At 36.8% G+C, this 7901-nt stretch overlaps 1 protein-coding gene across 3 annotated transcripts in view; it reads right to left on the bottom strand.

Moving 5' to 3' along the window:
- LOC106874424 (hydroxysteroid 11-beta-dehydrogenase 1-like protein) overlaps positions 1-7901 on the bottom strand; it is a 162683-nt gene that overhangs the window by 76715 nt on the left and 78067 nt on the right. For all 3 annotated transcript variants that reach the window (XM_052970463.1, XM_052970462.1, XM_052970464.1), the window contains exon 2: positions 4097-4290. The gene's annotated coding sequence lies outside the window, so the exon portion shown is untranslated. The remainder of the gene's footprint in view (positions 1-4096; positions 4291-7901) is intronic.

Below are 7901 nucleotides of genomic sequence, written 5' to 3'. Positions count from 1 at the left end.
AACTCTAGAATCCGAACTTTAAAATTGTTACACACATAGATACGCACAGCGTAATTTATTATATAAACAATATATGCGTATAAATTACGATTAAACCGGATGAAATATGTCACAGGGAATAACATTTTTATGACCGCCCAGCAGTAACTCTATTGAGCTGAATAGACGTCAGTGATTGGTTGAAATTAGAGAAATACGACAACTTTAACATGGAATAACTTGCGAATTCCTTTTTTTTGTTAAGAAGACTAAGAGTAAAAGATGTTTTATATGACACATTCTACCAGTGTCCCAAGTTTCAAAGTGTTTCGTTAGTGTTTCGTTAAGAAAATACTGGCGCCCCCGTTTTAAAATAGATCCAAAAGTTTCCCCGCCCCTGCTTTATGTGCTCGTTAAAACTGGTAGAGATAGGTGCAAAATTTTTCCTTAAACCACAGTGTATTGTTCTAAAAAGAAAAAGAAGAAAGAAAATGATGGAATGCACGTTGGATAGTGTTGCCCGGAAGACACTAGTTCTGAAAATAAAATGAGAGAACCGTGTCCTGAGTCTTTACATCTAATCTAATAAGTCCAGTTTAACCTATCCAACCAACCTCTGAGGAGGAGGAGGAGGAGGAGGAGGAGGGAAACGTAAACAGCAGCATACAGGTGATAGAGGTGGAGAAGGGTATTTCTTTGTTGCTAAGTACAATACTTATCTAGTAAACATCAAACACAAAACACAAACACCTTATCACCTATGTACTACTTTTTTTCTTTTATCGAAATACTTCAAGTAAACCATAAAATCAGGTTCAACAAGAGGACAAGTGTCTACCTTAATGATTTTTATATTTATTTTAGTTTATTTATTTATTTATTTATTTATTTATTATTCTTTTTGGGGTGTTTAGGAGCTATTGATGTGCGTGACTGATAATGTGATAGACGTAGAGATAAATCGACATAAATGTTTGTAAATTGTTTCGAAGTGGATGAAATTTAGTTTTGTCGTGAGGAAAAAAAAGGAAAGTATAACTTGTAGAGCTGTTACCTTCATGTGTGTGTGTGTGTGTGTGTGTCAGAGAGAGAGAGAGAGAGAGAGAGAGAGAGAGAGAGAGAGAGAGAGAGAGAGAGAGAGAGAGAGAGAGAGAGAGAGAGAGATTTTCTGACAGTAGCGAACAGATTAGATAGTAGTGTTTCTAAACAGTTATAGAAAAATGTCTGAATATTTGTAATGATTTCAAGATTAGAAATAATCACATGAGATGTTAAATACAGTGATGAGCTGCATATATATATATATATTAGCTTACATTATGTTTTGGTCAAGCAAGGGAGATAAATTTGAATGTTTATGAATTGTCTTCGTCAGCGGAGGATTGGCTTTCGCTATTGCTTCCTGAACGTATAACATTTAACTCATTGTTCCCAAAAGATTCAAAATAGAAATGATAATGATTTAAATAAAGAAGATAAGTGATGGCATACTTAAGAAAAGGGTCTGAATATTTTCAGTTCGTAAAAACTTATGAGTGTAAGTAGGAAACGATATTATCTTTAATCTTTTAGTTGTTTCAGTCATTGGATTGTGGCCATGCTGGGGCACCGCCTTGAAAAATGTTGTTGAACGAATCAACCTCAGTACCTATTCTTTTTAAGACATGTACTTATTCCATCGGTTATTTGGCCGCACCGCTAAGTTAGAGGGAAGTAAACACATCAGCACCAGTTGTCAAGCGGTGATGGAAGACAAACACTCACACACACATAGACTTCGTCGGAGTTAACATATTTCACTGAGATCCTCAAATTTTGTCGATCTGAGTATTGCAACATAAGTGTGACCTACCGACTCGACCTGTTTCTTCGGCTCGTCTTCAGTTTTAACGACCGGGTACAGTACAGTAACTCTTCTCTAGACTAATGGACGGAGATAAGGCCCCGATGGGACTAGTTCTAGTTTTCCTCTGTGGACATCAGGAAACCCGTTCCGTTTTGGGCGTTACATAAATTGATGACTCCTTTTTTTCTTCTTTTTCTTGAATGTACTAGTCTGCGATTGATTTTGTTAAAAATTGCTAAATAAGTGTATTCTCAAATTGTTCATATTCAAAAATTGTTATTACAAGCAAATGCAAAACTATGAACTTGTCCGCAGTTTAGATGCCAGCGAAGACATTTGTGTGAGCGCATTCTGGTTGTTAAGCAAGTCGTCAATTTCGCTAACTTCACTAATATTTATATTTATGAAATAAAAGAATGGAAGTAAAATTATTTTACCAGGTTGTTAATATTTTCTTAAATTATATTTGTGTTCTTTTTTTCTTTCTTTTGCAAAAGCTAGGATCTTTGCTTGTTTAGTGGGGTGTTACATTGATATGCACGTGTTGAATATTAGTCGAACATATGTAACTGTTCAAAATAAATTTCATTTGTTAAATATGCGAGAAAAATTAAAAGAAACTTAGCACTCACCTTTCCTGAGCTAATTAAAAACAGATTAAAAAAAAAAAAGCCCATCTAAATCTTGAAAAATATCCGCACTAGCTTATCCATGACGGAACCGTATTGCTAATACAAGAAAAAAAAAACCTCTTTCTATTATAGGCACAAGGCCTGAAATTTTGGGGAGGAAATTAGTCGATTATATCAACCCCAGTGCTTGACTGGTACTTATACTATCGCAAGGATGAAAGGCATAGTCGACCTTGGTGGCGTTTGAACTCAAAGCGTAAATGCAGACGAAAGCATTTTGCCTGGCGTGCTAATGATTCCGCCAGCTCATTAAGGTGGGGGCTAGCAGGATCTTTAACATGTCGGACACAAATGCTTAGCGGTAGTTCTTCCGGTTTTGAAGTTCTGAGTTCCAATTCCGCTGAGGTTGACTTTTCCTTTCCTCCCGTAGTGGTCAAGAAAATAAGTACCATTTAAGCACTGGGATCGATATAATCGATTCCGCCCCATTTCAAAATTCCAGACCTTGCCGTTATAATAGAAAAAGAAATGGATGGATGAAAGGTAATGTTAACCTTAGCGAGATGTGAACTTAAAATATAAAGAGCCGTAACAAAATCGCAAGGTATTTTTTTCCCAATGCTTTAACAGTTCTGTCAGCACGAATGTTAGATGGAATGCCACTCAGTATTTGTTTCAACTCTCTACGCTGCTTTCAAATCCCACCGACATCAGACTTATCTTTCATTTTTCGAGATCGATAATGACGTAACAACCCAGGGAGGTAGTTTGGCAGAACGATAAGGACGGCGGACTGCGTACCTTGCGAGGTTTGTTCCAGCTCTTTGCAGCCCGCGTTCAAATCTTAATGTGTCACCCGGTTTTACATCATCATCGGCACCTAGTGTGCTTTTAGCAGAATCCAGTAGCATAGCCAGGTTCTAAAGTTAGTGGGTAGCGAGCACATGAAAAGAAAGGCGCCGTGACACGGGTTACAGACAAAACCCCACTCGTACAAAACATTCTCAGTTACATTTTTTCTGTCTTTGAACTTTAATATCATTTAAAACCAGTAAGATTAGAAGAAAAAATATAATTTAATTAATTCATTACTGCTGAAGTAATCATGAAAAATATTGTAATCTTTCTATGTGCCGGTTTACTCTATATGATTATTGTGTTGTGTACTCGAGTATTGTGATCCCCCCTGTACAGGTACTCAGGTAGACAAACAATGATCATGTGGAGTGAACCAACGCAAAGAAAGATTATAATATTTTTCATGATTACTTCAGTAATAAATTACTTAGATTATATTGCAATGCTGTTAAAGTTCAAAACCAGAAAAAATGAGGGGCTTTAGCTTAGGGGTTTTTGTCCTAGGGGTTTCGTGCGGGTTTTTTTGTTTGAGGGGATGTTCCGTCCTGGGGGTATGTGTTTTGTCCTGGGGGTGCGTTTATGTCCTGGGGTGGTGATGGTGGTGGTGGGTGGGTTGTCCTGGGTAGGATGTTGTTCTACACTCCTGTGACACATACCAAACAATTTTTGACTCATTTGGCTTATATTACGCGAAATGATTCATAGTTATAATATACGTAATTGTATTCTACATTCATTAATTTTAGGTTTCAGTAAAAATATCATTATGCGTGAAACTTACAACTAGTGATATAGGTGTGACGCGACAAAGATGAAACTCCACGGGATCGTCCAGTGTCGAGAAGTTATGACGTCGGGGTCTGTTTTGGTTCTTCAGGTGTCAACCGCCACCAACACATCTCAGGAGATTAAGCATACAGTTCAAAAACACGGGAGGTTGGTCAAATAAAGTCTCCAGAAAGATCTTCCAGGGCCCTACAATTAACAAAGAAAAAAGAAGAGATGAAACTTTTATCGCACAAGTGAACAAGAGTTAAACGAAAATTGAAAAGGCGCCAATTTTGAAAAATGTGCTAAGGGGAGCGGTCGTTCCACTTGCTCCCTTATTATTTACGCAACTGACAGAGCCCACTCTATAGCAAGCATCCACGGCAGGTCAGGTCTCCAGTTTGAAAAAATTGAATCCACTCCTTTCCCAGTGTCGGATGCCTTATAAAAACTCATGGGCACTGCCTTCCCTCTTGAAGACAAATATAGAATAATAAATAAAAAAGACAAAACATCAAAAGTAGTGTTCTAAGTCCAAGTGAAATGAAGAGCTGTACACGATGTCAAGTGATAGTCAAGTAAAATATTATCTAGAGTAGTAAATGTTACTGTTTGAAGAGTAGAGTTACGGAGACAAAGATCTGTTTCCGGCTCATAAAAGTCCCTTTTCAAACAACCAAGATTATATCAGATGTTACTGTAATATATACTTAAGTTGTGTGTGTGTGTGTGTGTGTGTGCGTGCGTGCGTGCGTGTGCGCGTATCTGTCTGTCTGTATGTACATTTTGTGCGTAAACATGTTTGTATATTTGTATATATGTTTGTGTGCGCACGAATGTGTTTATATATATGTACGTATGCCTGTCTGTCTGTCTATTTGTACGCTGTACGCGTGTGTGTTTTTATGTGTGTGTGCATGAATATACATGTATGTATGTATGTTACATCAGTTCACATTGAACACTGTTGCTAATATGTAATCCGGTACAATCTGTCACACGGTCGGTTCGTTGGGTTTCTATGGCCTTTGGATCCATTACAAGTGATGTCATGGTAGTCCTTATGCCGTCCTTAGACCTCCTTTTAGGTTTACACCGATTGCGTTTCTCTTCTGCAAGCTCGCCATAAAACAGATGTTTGGTGTGCGTTCATCTGCCATTCGAACAATATGGCTAGACCATCTCATTTGATTTTTCAGAATAATTGATTTAATTGAAGTGATACCTGAAGACGCAAAGACATCTGTGTCTGGAGTACCAAAGCTCCATTTAATATTTAAAATGTGGCAAAGATATTTTTGGTGGAATCGTTCTGACACCTTGAAATGTCTTTCATAACACGTCTATGTTTCAGAAGAATACATCATAGATGGTAAGACAAACGATTTGTAGAGAGCCAATTTTGTTATTTATGCCATTGGCACCAAATGCGTGACTCCAAACCACCAAATGATCGTGTTACCCTTTTAATTCGCAGATGTATTTCTGTGTCCAGATTTCCATCATGTTTTACAGAGCTTCCTAGGTAGATGAAAGAGTCAACAACTTCAAGTAACTTAACCATAGCGAAAACTTTAGTGGGGTCGCAACTAGCACCATGTGCTGGTTGAAATATTACAACTGTTTTTTGTTTTCAAGCACAAATCATCAAAAGCTGAGTCAAATACAGATACAAGAGACGGCAAGCCCATTTCAGAGTGATATCGTTAGCGTATAAGAGTTCCCTAATGAGTGAAGTAAAAGCCTTTGTTTTGAATTTCAGTTTGGCCAAATTAAAAACATTCCTAGTTGTTGGATATTTTATGTAAATACCCTCTTTTCCTCATAACACCATATTGTCACGTGTTTTACATATTTTAATTCTACATGGAAAGTTTAATATTTGTGGCCAGGAATAAACGCCATTTTGTCACGTGATACACATCGTTAAGATGAAAATCTCACCAAGCCAAACCTACCATTTAAATGTCTAAATATCTTATGTGAGTTGTTATAGAAGTTTATAAATTTCAGGACTACTAACGTCAGCTTTAGAGGGTTATTTACAATAATTACATTTACATAAGAATTTCAGCAGATTTCATCACTGATAATCATCAGTTGTCTTTTCCTAATTGTATACATAATAGTACAAGAATATGACACTTGATGAAAACTGGAGATCACAACAATTCAAACATAGTGTAGATATGAATATTGTAAACATATAGTCTGAAGTTGATAATTCGGTAAATGATGGATTAATAAACATAACCATTAACATCGTATCTAAAGATAGGTATTTCCTGTCCTTTCTTAACGTCTGAAAACTGGACCAAATTTAAACACAATGAACCCTCAAATAGTTTATGAGAATCAGAACACCAATCAAATCCACACATTCTACTCCCATTATATATGATGCAAATGCCTTGTAAACTCATAGAACATCAGTCTAATTTATATTACATTCTTGATGCGCAAGACGTACAACCACACACTTTTCTTTCTGGAGAAAGGAAATACACAGACAATGTATGTGGCCCGAAACATTCTTAAGAAATACATAATGAACGATTCATGGCTCGAATGCCTTTGACCCTAGGGTTTCTCTATCAAAGCTGACCTGGGGTTAAACAACAACAGCTCATACAAAGGCACACCACGTATACCAATAGCAATACTATCTGAAGCTGTGATGCATGAAATTACGACATTAGATTTCCTAAAGGCCAAATAAGAGCATTTATAGCTCGAATTTCAAGTTACACATTGAACTGATACACTAAATAAGAAAACCAATCTACAAGCTAAAAGGTCATTATTTAATATTCCAGTACATCTTTAACTTGCCGACTGTATAGACCACCTAACTAGTGTGGAGTCATTTGCTAACACATTCCAAGGTATCTGATCTGTAGACAGAATGTCTTCTTATTCTGCTTTTCATACTGCTATTAATTACAATAACCTCTGCTTTTCGGAGACAGCTGATTTCAGGATCTCCACCCAGGGCCATCTCGGTCACATTCGTCTCCACTCCTCTCGCCACTTGTATTAAGTCTATCTACCACTGGAATTCCTTTTCTTGCCAGTCATTTTCAACAGACACCGATTTGCAGTTAAGACGACGATACCAACTATACTGAACATACCAGTCTCTGAGGGTCTGTGAAGTCAATAGGTACAGTTCTTTCTTCCAGATTTAACTATTAAAAAAAGTTTTAAACAATAAAAATCTGATCAGCTTATAAGTCAATATAGGAGTTTCTATCATATAGCTCGACCTGCTAGAAATAGCAACTAAAACTCCATTAAATAACTATTAGTAATCATTAAAAAAATGAGCATGTTGGATAAAGTAGTACCAGATGCACTATACCTGAAAAAGTACGGAGTAGAGTCAGCTTGAAGATTTTAGTACATGTTCTATTCGATATGTGTTAACTAAAACTAAACTTTATCAATTACCAACCACCTGAAGTAAGTACCGTTCATATCTCATCAGTGTTAATACTTTTGAGTTTCAGCGCTGTAACTCAGGTTAAAGCCATCAATATCTGTCACCTCTTTAATCGATGCAGGCTTAGCTCAACGGTTTCAAGTTCAATTCTGTAACTCGGCAATATGGGTAAATATCTTGAATGGTAGTCTTGACTTGACAATTTTTTTGCGACTGAAATCTGGAAGGTGGAAACTGTGTAGCAGGCTATACACACACACACGCACGCACATACTCACACACACACACACACACACACGTATGTATATGTACATATATGTGTTTATGTGTATATGCATATACATGTGTATATATATATATATATATATATATATAT

The sequence above is a fragment of the Octopus bimaculoides genome, chromosome 9 (assembly GCF_001194135.2).
Source record: "Octopus bimaculoides isolate UCB-OBI-ISO-001 chromosome 9, ASM119413v2, whole genome shotgun sequence".
NCBI classification, from domain to species: Eukaryota; Metazoa; Mollusca; class Cephalopoda; order Octopoda; family Octopodidae; genus Octopus; species Octopus bimaculoides.
The sequence above is the reverse complement of the archived record's forward strand: the minus strand, read 5'-3'. Positions and strand labels throughout refer to the sequence as shown.